This window comes from Plutella xylostella, chromosome 18, assembly GCF_932276165.1.
Source record: "Plutella xylostella chromosome 18, ilPluXylo3.1, whole genome shotgun sequence".
NCBI lineage: Eukaryota > Metazoa > Arthropoda > Insecta > Lepidoptera > Plutellidae > Plutella > Plutella xylostella.
In genome coordinates this window covers 3,394,442-3,421,727 of record NC_063998.1, presented here as the reverse complement: position 1 = coordinate 3,421,727, position 27,286 = coordinate 3,394,442, and the positions used below count along the sequence as shown (strand labels likewise).

Genomic DNA, 27,286 nt, shown 5'->3' with positions numbered 1-27,286 from the left:
TCTTTTGTGGAAATATCGTCTGAGGCAATGCGATGCACGCGGAGTTGAAAAATAATATGGCAAGTGGAAACCCACCACCACAAAACACCCAGAGAAAGTTATTATTTTAAATATAAGGGTTTTTCTAAAGCATTGGTCGCCGGTTCTCTTAATACGATATTTATATTACAATAAAGTTTATTTATTTCTTTGTTTTAATGTTAATTACAAAACAATACTTGGTTTTTATAATCCGAAAAATGATTTTTCTTCAGCTTCTATGTATACAAGTTTTAATAGTTCTATTCAGGCGATCGATACTCCCGAGTTTCATAATATATTAACCCTTTAGTAAAGTCATAATATAGGTATTGTATAGGTATGGTCATAAAATGTCGCTCTAATTAAAACGAAAACTGAACTAGGCAGGTGCTTAAATTTCACATGATTCATGAGAGTAATTTACAACACCGAGGTATGGTAGCTAATAAATATATAAAGGGACTAGAGATAATGGTAATAGGTATATCCAATGTTTCAAAAATATGTTTTTTTTTTTACTTTTGAACGTCTGGTGTGAGTTTCATGACAAAAATATGGCAGGTCAGTGACCTCTTAAACAAAATAATATATTATAATCAAAGTTCGGTCTATCCGTTTCATGGCCCAGGACTATCCAGGACCACTCCCTAACTCCAATCTTTTATATTCGTTGGTTAAAAATAAAACTCGTAAGTAGATATAAGTTTTAAATATCATTACATTTATTGCTAAAACAGGAGGTCATACAAACAAACACCCACAATGGCACTGAATCCTATTAAAGTTATCGTATTTGCTGTACTTGTACTGTTTTTCTGATATAAAGCTAGAGCAACCATTACAGCCAAACCAATACAGACGATGCGTATCGATATGTGGAACAATGAATGCGCAATAGCACGAATTGTGCTCTCCACTATACAACATGTTATTTTACCTATGTGCGCAATAACAGCTATAATCTTGTCCATTCTACTGCTTACAGTTCATCGTGATTGTAATCTGAAACAAATAGCGATGTTAATACACTCACGGGTAAAGAAACAGTTAAAAAATGCAGACGCCACTAAGGCTCAATTTTTGTAACCATTTAATCGGATATTTGAACAAAATGTTTATGTTTTTAGGTGCTTATATTCTGATGCGCCGTTAAATGTACTTAAATTTTGCAGAAAGCGTCATATTGTTAGTTTTTTCGGCATAGACGTAATTTGGTAATTTTCTCAATGGAACGTTTTCATTGCCCGTGATTGTATTAAAAATGAATGACTTTGACGAATATTAGAAAGGTAGGTATGGGTCTGGAGAGTGAAATAGGCATCTTTTTAACTAGAAATTATGGCACCTTACGCTTGCATAAGCAATGCTACATAACAGCAACATTAGGTTTCCTATGCGTGGAAGGAACTATATTATTAATTACATGCTAGCTTTTCCCACTTTGCCTGGAAATGTCTTCCTATGGGATAAAAAGTATCATATGTGTTAATCCAAGGTGTAGGCTTACTAGATTATAAGTATGGGTTATTGGCTCGGCCCTAGCTGTCCTATATTAAGCCCTGTTAAGCCATAGGATACGATATTCATTACTCCTTTCTGTCGTATTATGGTCGAATAACTAATTAAAACCCGATGAACGGTAGTTGTACGAAGATTTATGATGGCTCAGTGATACTCAGTTCTAGTTTACTAGCAAGAAGGACTTTGTATTGACTAGCAAGCTTTCATTAAGTAAATGTTTGCTTATTTACCTGGGTCACTTTCAACTATACTTTCTGCCACTAAATACAAATATGTATAGATACATGTAAGCAGAACGACGTAGATGGAGAACTCTACCCACTGATTCATATTAATCAAACGTATAGGTATGTCTTTAAAATCTATTTCAAAATAAATGCAAAATCACTGGGCGCATATACTTCTGACATCGAATCGAATATTCTCTGTACCTACCACCCACAGGGGTATAATCGTGACAGTTCTGACATTGCGAAAAAGAGACGCTTAGCTACATTAAGCGTAAGAAAGAAACGTTAAGCTGTAAATGTTTTTTGTCCTTTTTGCTGTGGCGCCTGTTTACGTCAGTTCTCTGTGCCAAACAATGAAACAAATGAAAAATCTGTGCCAAACAAAGGCTGACAGTTACAACAAAATTTTCTAAATGCTATTTATTTTTGATTTGCTAGTGATTTGTGGGTGTTTATTAAGTTTATTAGACTATTATCATCACTTAACGAGTGTGTGACATGGGTGGGTGGATTTTGTTCGGTGGTATAGAGCATATTGAACGAAAACACGATGGAATGATGGATGAGATATATTTTCACATGTAAGTAAATACTATCAAGTTTAACAAGCTTACATTCATCATAGTACTATCTATTGGGTCGATTTTAATATAAAACGATACTAATTTTAATACTGTAAGGTCTTTTAGTAGCAGTTTTAAGTAAAAATTACGAGGTACCATATCATAACAAATCACATGGTGTTGCAAGTTATTGAAAATTTATTTTACCCACAAATATTATAGTATGCAAAGAAAATACTAGAAATTGTAACGGACTCGGGTTGGGTTTACAAATGGGGTGCACGAATTCGGTTTTTGTGAAGATTGTATTTTGTAGAAGTCATTCTCCTCTTTCAAATGAGGTGCCTCTCATTGTGAGGAAACGTTCGTTTCGTTTTTTTCTTCTATGTGTGATTTCTTCTGTATAATATAAAGTTTATTGTATTGATACGAAATGCGTGTTTCCTTTTAAAAAAACCCCATCACATATTTGGCCCACGATTATAATGCTCATGCTCATCCATTTATCTCTGCTTCATAGGTTTCCGACAGAAAAAAATATATCAAGAAAATGGATAGACATTACCGGTCGCACAAATTGGGAACCAAAGAAACATACAAAAATTGTGTTCGGCACATTTTGAAGAGGATTGTTTCGATTGGACGAAGACAATGAATCATACAATCCACTCAATTTGTGTATATTAAATAATTATATTGAAATCAAATAAGTATGAGTAAAGTTTTTTTTCTTATATCGTCGGTTGACAGGAAAAACTCACTAAGGCTGATTTTTCAATATTCAGATAAATGTTATCTGGGTAATACAAACATTGAGAAACATTGAGACGCAACAGCATCAAAATTATTTCCCAGCAAAACTTTTATCTGGCTATTGAAAAATCAGCCTTTAGTGTATTTTTCCTATCAACCGACGATATACTCAAGTTTTGTTTTTGTTATTATGATAAGTTAAATTTCCCCATATTTAGGTTTTATTTTTTTGTCGGCAACATCTATGGTTTGAGTGAGAAAGAGAATAGTGCACACGGCGATTGCCAGTCTAGAGGTAGTAGGTCTATGCTACCACCTATATGTCCCGGAAAAAGTTATAAAAATCTTTGAAATGTAGAACACAGAATAATTATTATGCTCTTAAAATGTACCAGTATTCTCAGAATAATAACATCTTTGTATGTAGGTATGCATGCATGCATATTTCTGCCTGTAGACATTTTTAATTAATCGCACTCGTCCATAAAAAATATCCTTATTTTGTGAGCACTTTCAAGCTCAAAAAATAAGGTTTTTTTTTATTTATTTATAATACAATACATTTATCTATATCATGGCTATATAAACCCGCCTACATCTAAGCAAAAATGAGAGTAACCTTTACCGGTACTTTATCCCTTTTGTGGTAGGGCCATCATCTTCATCGTTAGTCAATAATTTTGGACTGCTAGACATGGCCTTTCCCAACGAGCACTAACCACTGCAGCCTTTGAAGCCTTCCTCACCCATTCTATTCTATTCTATTCTCTGTGGGGGTGTTAGTACCTGCACCTGACTCTCTCGAGTAGAACCGTTGTGCATATCACCAAGGTCTAACCTGCCTCCCTAAGCTTAGACCATTTCCCCACTATGCTGGTCCACTGCGGATTGGTGGGTTTACATATCTAGATGTGCTAGATCTAGATATGCAGGTTTCCTCACGATGTTTTCCTTCATCGTAAGAGCGATGGTGACGACCGAATGGCGTAGTGGTTAGTGACCCTGACTACTGAGCCGAAGGTCCCGGGTTCGATTCCCGGCTAGGGCAGATATTTGTTTAAACAGATATTTGTTCTCGGGTCTTGGTTGTGCCCATAAAATGGCAATAGGCCCGCCCCCTTTTACATTGGGACTAACATAGCACTCTGGCGAAAAGTGGGTGCAGCAATGCACCTCTGCCTACCCCGCAAGGGAGTACATTAGTACAAGGCGTGAATGTGTGTGTGTGCGTAAGAGCGATGATATACATTGCACTTAAGTTAAAATAACTCATTGGTACATGTCAGCGCCGGGATCCGAACCTGCATCTCTAGCGTGAGAAACGGACGCTTACACGTCTGAGCTACCACCGCTCTTCCTTCCCCTTCCTCACCCATTATTACAATAGTAAAAATATTTCATGGAAATGTCCCCTCAATCAGAGTATTATGGGGTCCCTTGCAATATACAATACCTAATGGGCACTTAGTGCTAAATGGTGCAATAACTGGACCAGGTCCCGGCAATTCCGCGAAATAACCGCAAATTAATACGACACTTAAAATAAATATTAACCTACATTTAATTATGTACAAACGAATCTAAAGAAAAAGCGAGAAAACTTTATTCATATATTTTATTCTACAAATAAGTAATTCTTCTTTCTTCTTCTTAGTGAATCGATGACAATGAACTATCTAGGGTTTATCACTGTCACCGTGGTGAAATGGGATTGCCGGTTAGGTTAGCTTTCAGTCGCTAGTTTATATAAGTGGAGGCTAGGAAAGGACCCCATACTTATAATAAATTTCCACCACACATTTACTTTCTGATTTCGTTTTCCGAGCACGTTTTAGATACAGCAGTCAGCTAATTCAACTTGGAGCATCAATCTCGTGACAAAGAAACTTTCGAACTAAAAGCTATTATTTTCAACACAAAAGGTGTTCTTTAATTTATTGAATCAGACAGAAATACAATTATTCATAGTTAATCATTCTATTTATTAGAGTGAACGTAATTAAGTATGGAATTCATTAAAATTTAGTCTTTAGCATTATTAATAATAAAAAAATAATGTTTTTTATGCTTGATTAGGGTAGTAATACAGTCGCGGCAATGAAAAAGTTCCACTTACGAAATGCCGATACCAAATGACTATAATTTGAAAAACAGTGATTTTTTTTAACACAATATTTATTTACGTTTTTAATTGGTAGTAAATATTCTTATGTGCTGTAGTTGTAATGTACTTTAATTTTGCCGACGTTTAAGAGTAGGTAATTTTGGTGCTATGAATGCTCGTGAGTATAGTAAGTGCAACAGGAATCAATTCAAGCTGATGATAAGTACCGGTCCTGAATATTGTTCATTTCTCATCATCAGCCATCACAATCAACTACGATTAATTGGAGAAAAGATGTAATTACCTACGCCTCTGCCTACATCGATCGTTAGAGATCAAGCACATTTGATTTATAATAAAAAAAAACTATTTTGTAAAGATAAGTAGTACTATAGTTTCTGATCCCAACTTCATTCTTCTAACATTAACGACTACTAAGACTTCGAATACCTACTAAAACTCAGACTTTAGGTATTTACCTACCTAGTTCTAGTCAGGTAGTAAATGTCCCTTAAAATTTAATAATAAACCATCAGCGGTATACATACTTATATAATTACATTTCAATACATGAAGGGTGCCGTTACATAATTGCTACGATCGCGCTACGCCTCGCTACACCGCGTCGTAGGGAACGCCGTAGCAAACGGCTACGAAACTATTTCGTAGCACAATTTGTTCATATTACTTATAATTATAATAAAACTTTTTTTAAACATAGTCTAATCTGGTTGGTTAGTTCTGGACTTAAAACAGATTTTTTATATAAATATAAATTGAATCGATGGAAGAAACTAGAAGGTTGCGGGCAAAATACGAAACCGACGAATTGAATCTTAACAAGCAGGTGGGTGTTTGTTTTGATTGTAAATTTTTCCCACAAACAGAATATATTTTAGAGATAATTTATTACAAGCTTGCCCCGATGGCGTCCTATAAAATATAAAGAGGTACCACATTTTTTCCTTGTGTTTAAATAGCTTATTATAGAAAAGTATTTGATACATATTAATAAATCGTGTATTTTATTCACAGTAAATGCACTGATTGCGACATTTCCACTACAAACTGAAAAATACGCTGAAGCGTATCCTCACCTTGAAGTGGGGTTAAACTTGTGAGATCTCATAAAGTCATACGCATAAGTCATATAACATTATCATGAATTCAAACTGTTACGATATATGGCTCAACTGCTCAAACGCATAACTTTTTGCTCTATATTAAAGACTACTCAGCGTTTCAGAATCGACTATAAATTGGTAATGAATTATCCGTGATATTTATATGTCCCCGTAACTTAATCGTTGATAAATGGATACAGGTACAAAATGGAATACTATTCCTCATATACGTCCGGCTTACCTTGGGCAGTCCGTGACTGATGCTAATCTGACTGGCCAATTATGTTGGCAATGTGACAGACCCTACTCTTGTTTTTTACAAATGTGATTGGAAGAAGTTCTTATCGTTTTAGAATCGCTCGATGTCCTGAATAGGGTAGCAAACTTAGTGCGACTTCCGAAAGCCCATAGAGCACTTTATGCAACCTGCACACGTGTTAGTTATTAAAAGCGTGTTCTTCGTCATACTTGTAGCATATTAGTACATAACAAGCACTTGTATGATTACTAACGGGAAGGCAGGCCAGAGGTGCATGCCAGTTCAATAGAGGCCTATCGACAACTCTAAACTAAATAGGTATGTGTATATTTTTGAAACGGACCATAACTGTTGAATACTCTTAAGGTGCACCAATCAAGGATTTTAGGGAGCAGTATTTCTAATGTACATTTCCTATATTTCAAGAATTTAGAAAATTAATTAAACTAAATATAGGTATACGCAGTCAGCAATAAAATAAAACACATAAGTTGGTAGATAGGTAATAATATGTATCTGTACCTGAGACAATAGAATGAAAATGAAAATATTTCATTGTTCGCCCAAAATGAGAACGTTTATTATTGCACATGTTCACATCTGGAGATTTATGTGGCGTAATAAAAGGAGAGTCAAGTCCAAAACGTCTTTCTTGGACAAGAAAATTCGAAATTACCAAACCTGAGTAATGACAAAAATAATCAATAGATATATTTGAAAAGACCAAAAACGCATAGCTACCTTCATGTTATGGATAATTTGCCATGCTGCGCGAACTGATTGAATGAAACATGTAATTCTCATGAAATATCAGAATCCTGCATTCAAATCTTTGCAAGCACGGAAACCGGCATATTTATAATGTTTATGCATTTCTCATTCTAGCGTAAAAATGCTTTTGTTATAGAAAGCTATTATTATTAAATACTTTATTGCACAATAATAAAATTATGTACATAGGCGAACTTAATGCTAACAGCATTCTCTTCCAGCTAACCTTGGGTGTTGTGGAGAAAGTTATAGGTAGTGCGAAAGACTGAGAGGAAAGATAATTTTGTAAAAATACCTACAAACACTAGAATACACTTACTTGTATATAATACATGTATAATAAATATATACCTAGAAGTTACATACATATACAATACATAAACCTAATACATACTATACTTAACTAAAATAATATTTTATATATATATAATAATATCATCGTCACACTTACATACTACTTACAACAAAACATGTGTATTATATCAGTTAAGCTGATTGTTCTGTTTCTGGAGGTAGTGCAGACGAACCTTAGACTTAAAAGTTTCAATGGACTGCGATTGCCTTATATGCAATGGTAACTGGTTCCACAAGCGAACCGCTGACACGGTGAAAGAATCCGAATACCCTGCCGCATTATGCTCTGGGGTTCGAAAGATCAAATTTCTACTTGACCGTTGAGGACGGTCAGTAGAGTCGAAGAATGAGAAGCGTTCTGTTAAGTAAGAAGGGGCATTAGGATCATACACTATACCATAGACTAGGGAAACAATATGAGCATTCCTTCGATGACGGATATTGAGCCACTTGAGTTGATTCCGAAATGTGGAGACGTGATCATACTTACGCAGGCCAAAAATATAGCGAATGCATAAGTTGAGTAGACGGTCGAGTTTATCAAGTAGCTCTTCGGTGAGATCAGGGTAGCACACATCTGCGTAGTCAATAATAGGGAGCAACAAGGAGTTGACTAGCGTAACTTTGGTCGAGTACGGCAAGAAATTCTGCAGTCGTTTTAGTCCATGCATCGAAGCATAGATCTTGCGACTAACTTCTGAAACTTGCAATTCCCATGACAGGTTATTCTGAATGTGAAGACCCAGGTTTTTAACATTGTTACAGTAACTCAAGGAAACTCCATCAAATGTTACTGGTGGTAGTGGGCCGTTTCGCAATCTAGCCAAGTGATACCTGCTGCCAACAAACATAACTTGGGTTTTAGTGGGATTAACTAGGAGACCGTAAGCTGCTGTCCATGTTTTGACAGCCTCGAGATCAGCAGTCATCCTGTCAATAGCCTCTAAAACTTCACCGGGACCACAGGAAACGTAAAGCTGAAGATCGTCAGCGTACAGGTGGTAGGAGGTGAACTTAAGGACAGTGACAAGGGTATTGATAAATACTGAAAAAAGGATAGGGGAAAGGACACCACCTACTAACTACTAACTAAATAAAGCATTACTTTTTTTTTGTTTTTTTATGACTTAACTCAACTCAACTTAGTAAAATGTTGAGTTGAACTTCTTTAAAGATTCAGGTGCTCCTGTTTTTTTTGGGTCGTCCTAGGCGAAAATATTTCGCCCAAATAGGCGACATACTCAAGAAAAACCACATTAGGAGTTTCCGAAACCGACGAGCATGTATGAGGAGACTTATAAATGAAGAGAAAGCGAAAGATGTATGGCAGGATCGTGGCACGTGGAGGTCCATAGTCTCTGCCTACCCTATGTGTACCTATGTATTTGGAATACAACTAAAATAATATTGTAACCATTGCGAAATTTCCACCACTGGTCCCTTCTCTGTCATTACTTCAAAGCCGTACGTTTATTGCGACAAACCGGCCACCATTCATTCCGTCTTTATTTTATTGAATCTTCGTCGTTTGGGCACAAAACTAAATCCCATGATGATGTTGTTGCGAACACAAAACTTACGATATTTAAATTTATGTATGCTGCCTTTCCACCAAAGATCTGCTTTATTATCCACCAATCTTATTCATTGATTCACAGAGCATAGCACTACACGAAACGGATTTTTTCACATCTTTGCAGTATAACTGCATAGCACATCTCTGGTGGAAAGGCAGCTACTTAAGTACTTATTTCTATTTATATGTATGATATCCTACCAACGCCTACATATATATAGGAAAATCGTGGGACGTTATCCAAACGGCAGCTGTCAGGCCAAAATAGACATAACGGAAAACATGTATTTATTCTACATACGCCAACACATCAATTTACCTAAATCGATCAGATTTTATCTATTTTCGACCCAGTTCCGTATTTCCCGTCCAAATCGAATCAGCAACTGTGGGCACTAAACGAATGCCAACCACAAATCAACAACTGTGATTTTGGGTATATGTAGGTAGTACGGAAAATTAGGAGTTTTTTTATTCCTCGTTGGATACATTCACAAAACATTCAGAATTTGTTAAAAAAATATGGTTAAAATATAGGTTCTAAAAATTGTTTATCTCTAGTAAAAAAATACCATGACCAACAAAGTTTCTATGAGCAAGCATTATCGTTTCGTGAATATAATTTTGAAAAGTGAACTACCCAATAAATGGAGTGAGTACTAATTATTGTCTATCTGCTCTGTGCCTAATAGTTTCAATTTCAATCATTTATTGATAAATTTAACAATTTACTAGGATGTACATGTAATGCGACCTGCAATGATCCCATCCTATCACTGTGTAACCTATTTCACCTTGACTAAGTGTTACGCTGCCATATCTATTATACCATACCAGCAGTCGTATTCTGAAAAAAAAATACATTCAATGGTATGTACATAATATAAACACAATAATTACTTTGAAACTATTTTGTTGCATTCCTAATCTTAAAACTGCTGCTTCTAATATTCATCATCATCAGCCTATAGTGCACTGCCACCTTTCGCAAGACGTCACCCCATCTAGCCGGAGGGCGTCCCACACTACGTTTGCCTAGTCGCGGTTTCCACTCTATAACACGTTTACTCCATCGGTTATCGGTTCTTCGACAAATGTGACCAGCCTAACTCGGTGAGCTGTGTCGGTGACTTTAGTACTCTGTCGGATTACTTCATTGCAGATGCGATCGTTCAGACAGACTCCAAGCATATGCTTGGACTATATAGTTCTTTCCATAGCTCGCTGAGTGACCTTCAGTTTGTGAACCAGTCCCACTTTAAGTGCCCACGATCAGCCCTATCCCATAGGTCATAATTTCTTCTTATATTACAATGTAGCAAAAGCATTAAAAAAACACACAGCACACAAATATTCCATTACAAGACACAATCCTTCAGGACTGGAGGGTTTTTGGCGAGAACCAATGCGTTATTTTAACTACAATATTTCATTCACACTTACCTATATGCTCATGACATGTAGTCACAAGTGACTGGCAAGTGAGTCACCCGCTTGTCGCAGTACATTGTAGTCACGTGATAGGTCGCGGTTTTTAAATGAGTACAATGCACTAGAAGCTTATACAATGTGTTGTTTTTCGAACCCGACAAACTTTAACGGTGTATGTTACGAGTGATTTCATCGAGAAAACACCCCCATATGCGGGGTCTAATCTCAATATTCTAGAAATGGTGGCATTTTCAAGTTTTAGATGCTGAGTTTTCATAAAAAAACATATCTCGAGATTTAAATTTACATTTACTTAAATGACTTTGAAAATAGCCCCCCTTTGATGGTATTTTTATGTATTCTTTTAAAAGTATGTATTTGAGTTAAGCTAAACAATGATATCAAAACCGTATCTGTACGTCGAGGCAGTCAAGAATTATTGAAAGTTCAAATCGTATTCTGCGATCGCGTTCATATTCCAGAATCATCCTGCATCAGTTTATGTAGCCCCACGCACTAATAAGGATGTCAATCATATCCCCACGGTGGGATCTCTCCGCCACAATTCTATTACGACCATTAAGCCGTCCATAGGCGACAAGAGAGGTTTTGTGTGCAGAGCCGTGGTTCCGTAGGTTTTTTGCCACTATGACATGAGCAAGAGTAAATCGGACTACACTTTGTCATTTTTTTCTAAATTTTCCATGGATCTCGATCTTAGATCTAGACAATATGATTTGTTTAAGTACTATAAAATGGCGTTGCGTTTTCTGATACATAGTTTCGTGGGAATGAATTCAGTTTTACGGTTTCATGATGGTCGTACAACTCTGTATTTGTGACATCTGAATCTGGCTTAGGAGTAATAGCAAGCCGCATACATGTGTTACGTCGAAGGTTATTCATGGGCTGAAGGTTCCTAATTAGGGTTGTTAAATTGGTGAGGTCGAAGTTAGTGGCTAAGGATTGCGTACCCAAATCTTATCCTAAGCATTCTAGAGCGGATGGTTTACGACTTAGGCTCAGGGGGTCACTCCATCTAATGAAGGACGAAGTTTCCAAACGGTCTGCTGCGTCCACTAATCTATCTTGATATATTAAAATTCGCGATTGCATTGTGAAGTAACCCTCATGTGCCTTTATAACTAATAAAAAGTGATACTTAAAGATGTGTAAACTTTTAGATATACATGCACGTTACCGACACTTGTGTCGAAATTCCCGACATTTATTTGAACACTTTCTGTAGATGTTTGGTATCTCCAACCTTCCTACTGTGCATGGAGACTAAAATATCCAATGCAGGCTTGCAGGATCACTATTTCCAGGAGAGTGTATGTTTATAGCAGCATAAGTAATTTAAAATATATTTTGTTTTATTTTAACTATACAAATACTACAACTTGTATTAAGTAAATGAAGGTGTTCCATGTTAAATTTATAGCATGTAGTTTTGCATTAAAACATGAAGTAGGTATATCAACTCCATTCATCTAAAGTCAGTGAATATAGCAAGCCGGCCGAGGCCCACGGGACCCTAAACTAGAACCCAGTTAGGCCGCAGTTAGATTGTTTGACATATTGCATGTTGTTGTCACAATCTAAATAAACTATAACTAGCCATATTATTACACTCACGGGCAATTAAAAAGTTACATTCAGAAAATCATAAATTTACACGGAAACGGAAAAAACTAACTTAATAACGCCTTCTGCAATATTTAAGTGCATTTATCGTCACATAAGAATATTACCAACTAAAAACATAAATATTTTGTTCAAATTTCCTATTCAATGATTTAAAAAATTGACGCCATTTGGTGATGAATGCATTTTGTAAGTGGAGCTGTTTGTTTGCCCGTGAGTGTATATTATGTGTTTTATCATTGCATTGTAACATCAGGAGGAAACCTGTGAAGTTTATTTAGCTATTATGCTAACGACTAGTCCTCAGGAGTAGTGATAGGTGACTAGGGCCACTTTGGTACGTTAATAAAAAATAGACGATTATGAGAATGTAATGCTATACTTACGTTCTGCTTGACTGGATAGGTATAGAATTGGCAAGCTATATTCTGAAATTTCCGGAATGCCTGCATAGACCAGGAGATTTGCATTTACTTAGTTGCATTTTACGGAAACTACTAGGTAAGTACTAGCATATCCGCAGATCTAAATTGCACATTGACTGCATTAATGCACAAAGTATGAATTCCTGGGTTCGAGCATTGATTTCTGTGTAGCGAGCATAGGATTCGATACTATTTTCGAATCTACACGAAGGGTCACTTTTACCAAACGCTAAACGTAATTAAATCAAATTTTAAATACATTTTGTACTAACTGACAGACGTATGGCAGGCTACTAAATACGTTTAGCGTTTGGTGAAATTCCACCTAACATATGGAAAAAACAAATGTCACTTTTGGAACTAACTTTGCCTTACATTTTGACAGTGACAGTTGACGATACGCAACGTTAACGGAGGATCGAAACTTGTGCTCACGACTCTGGTATTCGTCGTCGGATTATACCTATTTATCTGTGTAGTTAGGTATAGTATGGAAAAAAAAGAAACAAACACTCACACCTTGTACTAATGTACTCCCTTGCGGGGTAGGCAGAGGTGCAAGGCTACGCACACTTTTCGCCAGTGTTATGTATGTTAGTCCCAATGTCATAGGGGGCGGGACGAGCCTATTGCCATTTTACGGGCACATCCAAGACCCGAGAACAAAATATCTAATCTAGATATTAAACAAATATCTGCCCCAGCCGGGAATCGAACCCGGGACCTTCGGCATAGCAATCAGGGCCACTAACCACTACTATGACTGTGTCTACCTATGTATCTGTGTAAATAGGTATAATGGTTCATTCATATTTTGTTGTATTTGTCGCGATTTCTTTCAGAATGAAGCGGTCCCGTGATTCAATGCCGCGAGATAACTCGTCCTGAAAAGTGTCCCATTTCCCGAACAGCATGAAAACGACCATCTAATGTTGCCGGGAGGCTTACTCTAGCTTTGCAAAAAACAAATGAATGAGAACTGTCATGCAAACGGTAACAATAACGGTAGAAAGAGCCTTATCCGAACAGAGAGTAGTTTGTAAAAATTTACGTTCATCAGAAAATGTAATATTTATACGATGAATAAAAACATTTGACTTTGATGCAACCAGATAGAGTCGTGGTAAGCGCAGCAGCGCTCCCGAACTTCGTTTTTGGACCTTTGATTTTAAGCTAGAGTCCCGGCGTTACCTAAATGGGGAAATAAAATCATGTGGACCTAATGTGTGCTATTTACTGAACGACACCCGAATTTATTTGACCGCGAAATGATCCTCAATTTGGGAATTATTTGTTTAGATTTTTGTGTAAATAAAATACAAAAAAGGGTAGATTAGTTTAAAATACTATTTGAAGCCCTGAGGGGGCTTTTCCACCAGATAATTATGTTGCTATTCGGCTCTGCAGCCGTGCTGCGATGACGTGAAAGAAATCCGTTCCTACCAGTGCCATGATATGTGGACTAATGAATATGATTAAAAAACGATATTGATGCGACAACGGCTATGGATGCGTTTGATATCCACCAATGCTACGTCTAGCATGTGCTATACTAGGCTCTAAGCTTACATGGTACATGCAACATCATAAAACAACAACAACACGGACTCGGGTTACTCAATGACTTACACCATTGGTTGTTTATGGCGTGATAAATTATTATTTTCAATATAAAACAGCCACCGAATCACCGAATAGTTGGGTAGGAGCAGAATCAAGTAGGAGAATATGTTGCTGCTATACTTCTGAGCGATTGGGTTATGTTATGTACACTCCCGGGCAATGAAAAAGTTCCACTCACAAAATGCCGACACTAAACGACCCCAATTTTTTCAAAGATTTAATTTGAAATTGGAACAAAGTACTTTGTTTTTAGTTGGTTATATCCTGATGCTCTTTTAAATGTACTTCAATGTTGCAGAAGTCGTCATTAAGTTATCCTTTTCCGTTTAGAAGTAATTTGATGCTTTTCTCAGTGGAACCTTTTCATTGCCCGTGAGTGTAATAGGGGTCACTTGCCATTTTGAAGCAGATCATGTATCTGCTTCAAAATGGCAAGTGACCTAACCAAACCCTGAATGTTTTACCCTGAAAATAAATAATTAAATCAGACAAGTACTGCTTCAGACAACATCGTAGAGTAAAATGAAATAAAATTTTAATTTCAAAAGAATAATAAAGTAAATACAAAAAGGTCAAAAAAGCCTCGGCAACATTTGGTCATAATTACTAGTCTAATTAAGAGTTTTTACGTGATTTTACCCTTTTTAGTAGCACCTACTTGATGATGATGAGGGTTTTTTTTGCACAAAAATGAAAAAAAAAGTCACACATAATGAGATTTTAAAGCAGGTTTAATCATAATTATCGTAAAAAGGTTTTAATGGGATTACACTTAGTAATCTGTTCAGGATCCTTTGTTTGAATGTATTATTAGGTACATACCTATTTACCATACCAGAATTAGGTAGGTACTTAAGTAAACCGTAGGTGTAGTATGTACTATGTATACCGTAAACTGTAATAAATAACGTACATTTCTAATGGATTTAGTTCGTACTCAACCTAGATTAAGACACTAGACTCAGTCCGTGCCCCTGCTATTTTTTTTTATAGATAAGTAAATTGACAAAGCAAAGCCGCATTTTAATGTATGTTGCATGCTCAGGATTTTTTCTCACTTCGTAAACGGCCACTTTGCTCAAAGAGCCTGCCCTGTCTCCAAGAAGCCTCCATTGTTGGACCAGTGTGTCCTGCTGGTGATGATGATAATATAAGATATGCTAATAATGCTCTTGCTGGTAGATATAGTGAGTTTGGTGCGCGTTTAAAAAAACCCAGTACATAAAATATTATGTACTTAGGTACTTTATGTTTCATGGTGTCTGGTTACCTGGTACCAGAGATCTTCGGTAATGAACTTGATCGTAAGTGTATGGGGCAGGTCAGTTCTTGAGTATAGTGAGAGATCAAGAAAAGTGATTTTAACATTATTTTTCAGCTCAGCCACATAGTGATCTAAGTCGGCCGACAGTGGCTGGATGAGGAAGGCTGAGGACAACTTCTAGAGGCCTACATTCAGCAGTGACGGATTTTCGTCTGATGCTGATGATGACGAGACCATTGTGGACCATAACAAACCCATGCAGCGAGGTAAAGCATACGGTAGCAACCAATTAGACGAAATTGCTATTGCACATATCAATATCCGAGGTCCGGTATTACCCAGGTCACAAACTGACATTGATGGAGAATTTTGAACCTTATTGGGTTCTATTTACGTCCTAGATTAATTTGGCGAAAAAAGTATGAATGACGCAGACAGCTGTAGTAGCGGTACAATGAGTCATCTGCCGTCTCGCTTACTCACCGCGTATTGACAAAGCTGCGCGTGAGTTGACGGTGCGCTACCAATCGCAGCTCATTAAAAATCAGTCTGACACATACCGCCGCGGGAGAAGCACGTGTGTTGAAGCGCGTTTAAATTGGCGCGAATTTTCTTTTAAATGTCACAGTATTTACTGTGATGAAGTATTAATAGTAATTTTTTACGTTATTGAAAATAAATTGTGATGTCCGATCGTATAAAATACGTGGTGAGGATCGTAGTTATTACAGTTCTGTATTATACATTGATAAGTGTTGTAAAAGAAATCAAACAATATTGGAGTGGATCCGGTGAAACACAGCACACTCGCTAAATATTTGGATTTCGTTACGTCAATAGAATTTTTACCGGTGAGTCTTTCTTTCTACCTCCTATTTGAATATGAATTAATTTTAATTGAGAATGTTTGATTTAAGTACTTATGGACTTAATACCTAAGATTGTGTTTTATAGTAACGTCATCACCTATCTTATGTTTTGCAAAATACCTTAACTTTAAACTATAGTTAACTATTAATATTATAATAGGTATTATTTAGGTCATAAGTTATTTGCTTACACTCTGATCATGTTTGTTATGATTTCCTTACTGCTACATTATGTCTTCTACCTTTGTTCAAAGTAAATTATATTATATTCCTCTAAGCTAACAATAATAATGAATGAGCAAATAAAATAACAATGTATGGTCAAGAAAGTTTACCTTACCTATGTGTATCTAGGAACTAACCAAATAAACGTAATGTTGGTACCTAATAACATAACAAACTTAATAATAAAAAATAAGTTTATATAGGTATGGGTTTTTTTCTTATAGCAGCATAGTTTCTCACTTGAGTAAATCTAGTTACTTAGCTATATGCATTAATTTAAGTTCATCTCAATGTTATTAATTCGACCAATCACAGCGCGGCATTCTGTGCTCAAGTTCTGATTAAATTAACTTCCTCAGGTGTGTAACTGACAATTTGATCGATATAGATCAGTAGAGCGCAAAGTTTAATAGGCTAAAATACAACGTCAATTAAAATCACGTTAAAACAAAACACATTTCTGAATTCATTAGTTTTGGAGCGAAACGACACATATTTATGTTTAACTACATACAATACAGACTTATGGCAGCCTTCTTTTGAAAGAAGAAAAAGAAATGCATTATAATCGTATAAAACATAATTAATAGCTGTATAAACCACCGCATAGGAAGCATTATTCTAATTATAGAGCCCAAAGTTCACGGTAGACAGGACATCCCGTGATCAAACCACTCCTTTTATAATAACTGTCCATCCATACATCAGCAACTCAGCACAATAAAACTTACCATTGAAGTTTTTTTTTTACAAAATTTAGCATTAAGTCCACCTTTTGTACACTTATATTTCATATTTGTGCAATAAAGTATCAAATAAAATAAATAAAAACGTAGTTGATATGTATCTTAATTCTTATCGCTTTTGTTAATTGTAAGTACCTAAAATAACGACACCCATTAGGTACCTACTTATTATTAACGATATTATGAAAAACAGCCGCTTAAAACTGACATATTACTCTTCTTTAGCTTTTCTCTTGGTTCCTCTTATATTTTTTTCTATTAGAACATTAATTAGTGTGCAGTACAAATTGATTTGATGGTATTTGACCACAACGATGCATAATTAGGTAAGTAAATAAGGTAAAATGTTAATATTGTGTGTGAGACACATGCACACTTTATTATGTAGGCAAAATACTTACTGAAAAGTAGTTTTGGCCAACCAGATGACTATAACAAGCCATAATAGCATGCCTACTTAAGTGCCAAATTCGCCATACTGGGATAGAGCCATAGAATAACGATGCATGGTTAGAGTATAACCAGGGATTATTGCTTGACTTTTGACACATCTGTCAATAATTTAATATGGAGATGACGTATAATTCATCAAACTTTCCCAGGTTACAATCTAACCGACTATGGAGAAATTGGAGCTTAGTAGCTACAATCTGACCGATATCCCACCAGCTTAAAAAACACACAAATGACACTCACGAGCAATGAAAAAATCGCAGTGACATAGCACCAATATTACTCCGAAACGGCAAAGGCTAGCTAGCCTAATGACGTCGTTGCCATATTGAAGTACAGTGCCACAAACTTATCTGTTCCGGTGAGAGCTCACGTAAATGTCAATATTTCTTCATTCTTTAAGATATTAACTTTTCCCGTAATAGTAATTTACCCTTGAGGTTTTAATAAACCCATTTAATCAATATCTTATTTAATTTCGTTAACTGTCACCGGAACAGATAAGTTTGTCGCACTATACATTAATTTATCAGCGCAGAATATTATCAACAAAAAACGAAAATATCGTTTTCAAACTTTGTTTTAGAAATTGGGGCCATTTCGTGTCCTTATTTTGTAGGTGGAGCTTTTCACATAGATCGCTAGTGAATTATCCTAATCCTAACTAATATTATAAATGCGAAAGTAACTGTGTCCGTCTGTCTGTCTGTCTGTTACTCTTTCACACCAAAACTACTGAACGGATTTGAATGAAATTTGGTATTCATATGGTTTAGACCCTGAGAAAGAACATAGGCTACTTTTTATCCCGGAATTCCCACGGGAAAACTTTTTAAGGCGAAGCGAAGCTCGCGGGAACTGCTAGTAAATTATAATCTTTAAGGAAGCGGTAAATATGTATACAGTATGTACGGTCAGCTGCATAAGTCGTTATACACTTCTGTACCTTGTCAAACTGACGAACCATCAATATTTTTCAATGAATGGATAGGCGGTTTCAGATTGACAAGGTACAAAAGTGTATAGCTACTTATGCAGCTGACTGTACATTGATAGTAAGACAAATTGTGACAAATGATTCCTTCATTGACTGTCCGCGAAATGATAACACTGTGTAATGTTTGAAAGGTTATCAACTTATTATAAGAACAGTAAGTTTCTTTATTTTGGCCGACTCCTAATACAATAATAATATTTGATGCAAATTTAAATGTTTTAACCGACCTGGAAATAAAGAAGTGCTTTGCATGTGGAAACATCTGTACTTATATTCATTCATTGCCTAAACAAATACAAATACAAAATCATTTATTTCCTTTAACAACATAATCATAATATTTACAAGTAAATGGAGTCTCCTTTTAAGTAAACAATACAATACCTGTATCAAGAGGCTCCGCTCTTCCACATTGGTTACAATATAAGAATATTGATTATCATTCATTGCCTCTAGAGCTCTGGATTCTAAAATCTAAAGTGAAACCATGTAAACGTGTAAGTCGATAATCAGTTGTTTGTTATGCTGCGCATAAAATGCACTATAAATCGATTCGATTCAATCGATTAATTATAATTTTCAGTTTTTCATACGAAACATAATTCAATTCTAAATGGCAGTGTATTTTCGATAAAACATTATATTATTAAGTACTTATTTATAATGTTGGGTATTATATATAAATTATTATTCCATCGATAACAGGTATCTAAAAGTTTAAACTAGATTCCACACATTCAATTGAAATGTTGAAAGTGTACTTATCTAGATTTTGTGGTTAGTCCAATAATATCTTAACCAAAAGTACCTAATACTTAACACTTTTGGCCTAATAAATTGATATGCAGGTGGATATTACAAAATATCCCAAATAATCTACACTTACCAACAAACGTGAATAAGGCCCAGTTTCTTACTTGAGTAAATCTACTTTTTAACCCCTACTAGATGACAAATCAGCCTATCTCAGCGACGCAGCACACTTAAGTTGTATTTAACTTGAAGTTTTCAGCACAGAAACTAACAATAATTAGTTAGTAGTAATTAAGTAATTAATTACCTTACTCATTTTGTTTCAAGTACTTTACATATTTAATTAAAGATGTATGTATATAAAAACCGATAGTTAACATGTAGGGACCTACCGTATTGAAATTCATGTAGGTAAGCATTCATGTTAACGAGGTAAGTAAAATTTAAACAAAATACTAAAAACATTAATCATTAATTTCTTAGTAAGTTCTAAGTAAAATTATTACTTCATATTATACGTAGGTCGGTGCGACAACAGTGATGTGGAATAAGCATGGAGAGGTGTTTTGCCCAGCAGTGTAACACTGTTATCGCTACATAAAAAATTTGTACTTATTGAGGAAAGCCGAGGATAGAGTAGATGTTCTTTGGCAAATGCCTATGTCCACCAGTAAAACATCGGTTTATTTAATGATATGTGGGGACCGGTCTATGGTGCTATGGAGAGAGCTATGCTTGGGGTTTCTCTGATGGATCGTATCAGAAATGAGGTTATCCGTCAGAGGACTAAGGTTACCGACATAGCTGTCAAAATATGCAAGCTGAAGTGGCAGTGGGCTGGAGTGGAGACCACGAACAGGCAAACGCAGCGTGGGACGCCCTCCTGCCCGCTGGACTGACGACCTTAGGCGGGTGGCGGGTAGTGGTTGGATGAGGAAGGCCGAGGACCGAGTGTTGTGGCGCTCCTTGGGAGAGGCCTATGTCCAGCAGTGGATGATTATTGGCTGATGATGATGGGGACCGGTCAGCGCCCCAAGCTAGGCAGATCCTGTAATATAGGTATCGGACAGCTGACATATCTGATAATACTAATCTGTCTGGTAAAGATTGCTATAAGCAATAAGGCCGCCTTTTTGTCCTATTTTATTTTTAAGTTTTTATTTATTTTGTATGTTGTTCTATTTTGGTGCAAATAAAGAGTATTGTATTGTATAATACCCGTATATAAATATCTGTCTTTTAAAATATATCTGCCCCAGTCGGGGATCTAACCCTGGACATTCGGCTTAGCAGTCACGGTCACTAATCACTACACCATTCGATCGACAGTCTATTTATTTATTATTTTATTGCACAATATTATACAAAAGTAATTATGTACAATCAGGTGGACTTTCTACCAGTCAACCTGCAGGAGGTAAGTACAGAGATCAAATTGTATGGGAGTGCAAAAAAAAATCTTAACACGAATTTAGCAAAAAAAACTTTATTGGCTGATGTAGGTTATTATCGAAGTTTTTTTAAAAACAATGTTCCAATTACCAGGGGCATATGATCTGATACAGCCCGCATCGGCCGAGCCACAACAATTAACCACAATTTGTAGCAGTGTCAGACGCGCACGGTTCCAGTCACCAGACTAAAAAATATAATTTAAATAGAGTAAGACAATAAAAATCTAAAATGAAAAACCTGAGTAGTAGATTTTTTTAAATGTGATTTAAATCATAAAATTATATATTTACAGTCAGAGTTACAGCTAGTCAAACATGACGAAATGGGCCAAATTCCCCATAGACTGTATGCTTCAGTATCGCTGTTATGTTGGTATAATATAAAATTATAATATACGTATAAGGCCTTTCCACCAGCTATGTTCTATACAGCTATTCTGCGATGATCCTAACTAATATTATAAATGCGAAAGTAACTGTGTCTGTCTGTCTGTCTGTCTGTTACTCTTTCACGCCAAAACTACTGAACGGATTGGAATGAAATTTGGTATACATACGGTCTAGACCCTGGGAAAGAACATCTAAGGCTACTTTTTATCCCGGAATTCCCACGGGAAAACATTTTAAGGCTAGTGAGAGATAAATCCGTTCCAATAAGTGCTAAACAATGTGGACCAATGAATATGATTGGTGGATACTAAACGCATCCATAGCAGCGCATTTCTGGTGTAAAAGCACCCTTATACAGATTTAAATCCTATAGCTAAGCTAACATAACGGAAGCCCGGAAGCAGCAATGAAATTGGGCGATATATGAGTGAGGGACACGTTTAGTAATACAGCTTTTAGAGGATTGCTCTAGCTTAATAACAAACAAACGATGAGAGACTGTCATGTAATCGCTACCTTTATACAACGGGACACACGTTTTTCGTATTTTAGAGTGACCCTCAAATGTCCGAGGGGACGGATGTCCTTGGTGTGAGGACCCCATGAGTGTCAGCTTCAATTGGACATTGACATCCTTACAATTTACAATTAATAAATTGTTGGAACGAGTTCACTCGGAACTGTGGTATAGCTGAGTAGCCGTTACAGTGTTCAGCGTAAGGGAACATTTTGTGGACTGCAAGGAATCAAATTATGATAGGTAGGTAGGCCATTTTATTTATCCTTTCTGTCACATTTCTCATTTATTCGCTAGGTCTTTCTTTTATTTTACGACGGCGATAATTTATTTATATGTAATCTCTTTGTGATATTTCTTTAATAATGAAGTAAAGTGACCTAACAGAATCAGTACCTGAACACTACAAATAACTATGCGGTATTAATGACAATATTAGATATATTCTTGTTGAACACAAATCATAATGGGCTCTGCTCGTAATACCATTATTCAAATGCAGGCGAGCTTCGCTGCCGTATGAACCGGCGCACAATTATCATAATGAGCCATTGCGTTATGGTGATTCATTTACTAACGTAATAAGTTATAACTAATAAGCATATTACCAATGTGTTTTTGTGCTATCGATACACGTAACTTAACCAATTTATGCAGCGTGGAATGAAACATCCGTTGTTGTCACAAGCAGAGATGTGACAATATTAAGGTCTTCGCACATTATACACGCACATTTTTGGACTACTAGTACTAGAATTTTCGCCATGTACAGGTTTTTACATGATACCTACTTAATTACACAAAATACAGTAGGTCATGTATAAAAAATATAGGTACTTATAACAATCTGTAAAATATTTAATGGGTTGTCCTAACCAATATTGTAGGATTTCCCAGCTGACCAAATATTAAACTAATGTTTTCGATGGTTGTTTCAAAAAGTTACGTCTCAACCTGTTAACCTCAATAAGCTTAAAACATTGAATTCAGGCTTTTAATTATGTAAACCAATAAGTATTTAGCTAAACAAACAACGCAAACACGAGGCGAAAATTCCAAGAAAAGGCACAAAACCAAACAAAACGGGGATTTAGAACAACAACATTGAAAACACTCGAGCACTTGTTTAGCGCCGAGTCTGCTAAATTTTGTGATAATGTCGTGACAAAATTGATGTAAATTTTTGACAGTTAAATGTCACAAAATAATAATTTAGTCATTAGGTACTTTTTTTATGCGCATTTGAAACGACAGAAATTGCATTCAAAATAGGCTATCAATTTCAGGACTGCATTAATCCAGCCTTTGATTATAATGGTCGAAGAATCCAGCATGGGTTGCAAGACGGTCATAACAACACTTATAATTTTTTTGCATTAAACGGACTTGAGAGATAGAACGACGCATTTTTTTTATATGTCGTGTTTTACGCGTCTTGTGGTCTTACCTTCCGTGCATCCGTGTAAGACAATGGAGAGGGAGAGAAACAGACAGACACAAACATAGGCAGATAAGGTAACGCATGAAATATATATCACCCCTTGTTTTCGGTAGGTGGTTAAAGAGAGCAGACTCGAATCGGGCAGTGTAAGCAAATTGTGAACACCATAAATAGCTGAAACCTTTTATCCGACACAGATCAAATGCGAGTAGATGCGATACTTTGTAAACACATCGAGGTGATTCCAAGCGCTTTAGAAGAATGCTTTAGCTTGAGTTTACTTTTTGCTTCCTTTGTTTTTAGGTTATGTGTGTAAATTGTGTATCGGTATTTCTCAGCAGAGAGTATAGCCCCGTTTTTCACTTGAGAACGTCTCCCTAACTATGAACTTAAATCAAATATAAGTCCTACTCAACGTCCATTCAATCACAGCTCTGCATTTCATACTCGAGTTCTGCTCAGGTGTAAAGATGTCTACCCCAACTACCTGTTGCGAAACTTTATGTCTCCTTATTGACTTAGTAATATACTTATGCATACGTAAGTACATATATTGGCAATTTTAGGCAATGCAGTAGTTACTAAATGGCCGTGAAGTCAACCGTAGTGTTTGTGGTATTGAATATCGAAAGAGCAATAACAAACATTAAACGAGTATTGCATGAATATTATTTTAAGGCATAGCCTGTGTAACTCCTGTGTAATCTACGATTGCTGTTAATTTTATCGGCCTTTCTATTGATTAGATTGGTATAAAAATAAGTTTTTTCCCTTTTTCCTAAGAAGTACAGTAGTGCCTATAGACGGACAGAATAACCATTGTACATATTTTACCTTTTATTTTATTTGTATATACCTAATAAATTGATAAGTCACTATCACTGGTCCTCTAGTAATGAGCTAGAAAGCCCAAAACGCTTGGTTTAGCTAAACAAATATCTGTCCCAGCTAAACCTTCGTATGAAATAAATGAAGAAAGAAAAAAAAACATTCAGGATATTAAGGAGTTGTCCCGTCTATTTTTATTAAATCTTTGCGTCTCAATGCCAGCACAAGACGGCTGGTCTAACATTACTGCCACACAAACAAAATGTTGCGAACAAAGATTGATCACTTAGAATTAACCCGAAAACAAGAGCTGAATTCTAGATAATTACGCCACAATGTAGAAAGTCAGCAACATTTCCGTACGAAGAATACTCGTTTATCTCAATCTGAGATGTACGAGTATTAAAAGTTTAGCTAAAATGGTCTTTTGAGCGAATCCGCTCTTTCTGAAATGCTAATTTTGTTTGTTTGTTTGTGGAACATAATTACGAAAAGACGAAGTTACCGTAAAACGGAAAAATTATACAATACCGAGAATGACTTCTGATTTACACAATACAATTACTAACACTAACTTATATTTTTTAAATGAGCATACCTATTGCGATGATCCACAGTAAAGCTGGTAAACAGCTGATCAAATTATTCAAACAGGGCCATTCATTACAGAACTACCAATACTACCTAATAGGTAGTACCTATATGCAGGCGGTCACAAGACATATATCAATAACATAACAAAACACTTCTTTTCGTTCGTAGATAGGTAAAATAGAAAATTACCCATGAATCGACCAATCACAGAACCGCTACATGTAATAACATTCCCATCAAATTGGCATATCCATCTCCATAGCATCCGCAGTCACCAAACAAATTGCACCGAGCCACTTCCCACCAGATCACACTAGCGGAATCGATTACTAAAATCGATGGCGATTTCTCAAACTGTTCTCGAGATGGGCGCATCGATCCATCACCTGAGTGCTCTACTAATCCGCAATGTTTCCACATCACCAAGCCTCAAGCCGCTTCATTTTGGATGCGGATGCCATTCCCAAGCGATCACCATTTGTCTACGCTTGTTACCTGAGCCTCTAGTACGGGTTTTGCAAATTACGTAAACGAAAAAAGTTTTGGTTTTATTGTCCTCTGCATACATTATCTGTCAATAGTTTCATGATAGTTTCAGCTAGAGGCGCCACTTTGTATACGAGAAAACTGAAACTTTTATAGTTATCGACAATCTATCAAACCTTTACTAGACGGTCTGATCATCTACCCAAACAGAAGTCAACCATACGAAGGCGGTTTTAGGGTATAAAATAGATTGAGCTGCGGTGAGCTATTCCGATTAAGCCTCTCTGTTGGTAGTGACACGGCAATATTTGGCTACCGCCTGTCAGAAGATCAATGTTATTTTGCAATAGCATATAGGTAAATTGATCGTTTGTGTACAGTCAGCTGCATAAGTAGCTGTACACTTTTATACCTTGTCAAACTCACAAACTGCCGCCTGTTCTTCAAACATTGACGGATTGTTATGTATATAGTTAGTTTGACAAGGTAAAAAAGTGTACTTATGCAGCTGACCGTACATAGAACAACGCGGACTTGGTGTATTGTATGTCGAACGGCATATTTAAAGTTTTAGTAAAGTCGTGATGGATATTTTACAATGTCCGATATTGTTTTTAAATAACTATAATTATAACTTTTGTGTGCATAAATAGATAGTTAGGTACTACCACAGAGGTGCCTTAAAATTTAAACATACAAGTGCGGCCGCAGAGCTATAATAAATATTTTTTTTAACATCAAACATAGGTACATTATTTGATTCGTTGTCGCAGAGAAATACTATACAAGCGCATTTTACCGCATCAGTCGTAGAGAGATAGTGATGTGCAAAAAATATAGGTTAATCGGAATCGCTATCAAGCGATTAAGCGAAGTAAACATTAATGTATTAATTGCTATTGCTATTTTCGGACTTTCCAGTGTTTTCATATTGCAATACTAGGTATATTTATTTTAGTTATTTAACTAAAACATACAGTTTAGTTGCCATAAAATTTATATAATGATGTTGATTGATCAACTCGGGTCGACCCTACAACGCGTGGTGGCCTACACTTTATGAATGGTTAAAATGATTTGAGAAATTCGCATAGGTAAAATATTATAAATTAAGTACGTCAATTTAATATAAACTTTTGTTTTTTTAATAAGTATTACTCGCTTAGCGCTTTGTATTATATACCTATTAGAATAACACAGATGACAGATGTAAACAATGTGGTAGATGTATAACATTCTTGCATAAATACATGACTATACTCGCATGTCTTCCGGATTAGGTGAACGCGGCAAAGAATAAACTACTATAATGGACAGTGTACATTATTATTACCTGCCTGTGCTGAGTGATATAAAGATATATTTAAATCAATTAACTTTTAGTTTATCACAATAATAATTTAAATTGTCATTAGTGCACGAATTGAGTCTGCGTCCGCCACACCTTAAAAGTCAGAGGCTGACGCTGTTCTATCTGACCATTGACAAAGGAATAAAGAGAGGACCTGGCATAAAAATCGGTACTTAAAAATATATCGTCGTCTCTTTTTAACTTATTGGTGTTATCCTACGTAAAAAAGGACAACAGTAGTTTTGTCTTTGCCTAAAATTACAACATTGCGACCGGTCGCCATTTTGATTGACATCCAAACACAAGGTATTTCAGCTGTCAAACAATTTGTTTATTTACATTTTTCAAGAAAAAAGCCGCCATTTTAATTGAAACCAAAGTTTAGGTAGGCGCATTTTTTTCGTGGATATGCCATGTCCTCTCTTTATTCCCTTGTCAATGTATCTGACTAACTAGTTCTGTCACCACGGTGACAAACCTCTAGCTCTAGTGTGCGCCACCGACATGCTTAAAAAA

At 36.0% G+C, this 27,286-nt stretch overlaps 1 protein-coding gene and 1 long non-coding RNA gene across 4 annotated transcripts in view; one reads left to right on the top strand and one right to left on the bottom strand.

Annotated features, from left to right (window-relative positions):
- Positions 1 to 721: 721 nt before the first annotated feature.
- On the bottom strand, positions 722 to 1,955 carry LOC119692725. Its single transcript, XR_005254349.2, has 2 exons — positions 1,773 to 1,955; positions 722 to 1,023 (listed from the first exon to the last, which is right to left on the bottom strand). It is a non-coding gene; the product is annotated as an uncharacterized LOC119692725 (long non-coding RNA).
- A 14,246-nt stretch (positions 1,956 to 16,201) lies between these two features.
- The window catches only part of LOC105388857 (G-protein coupled receptor moody), a 38,074-nt gene continuing 26,989 nt past the window's right edge, over positions 16,202 to 27,286 (top strand). For all 3 annotated transcript variants that reach the window (XR_007267289.1, XM_011559879.3, XM_011559880.3), the window contains exon 1: positions 16,202 to 16,517. The gene's annotated coding sequence lies outside the window, so the exon portion shown is untranslated. The remainder of the gene's footprint in view (positions 16,518 to 27,286) is intronic.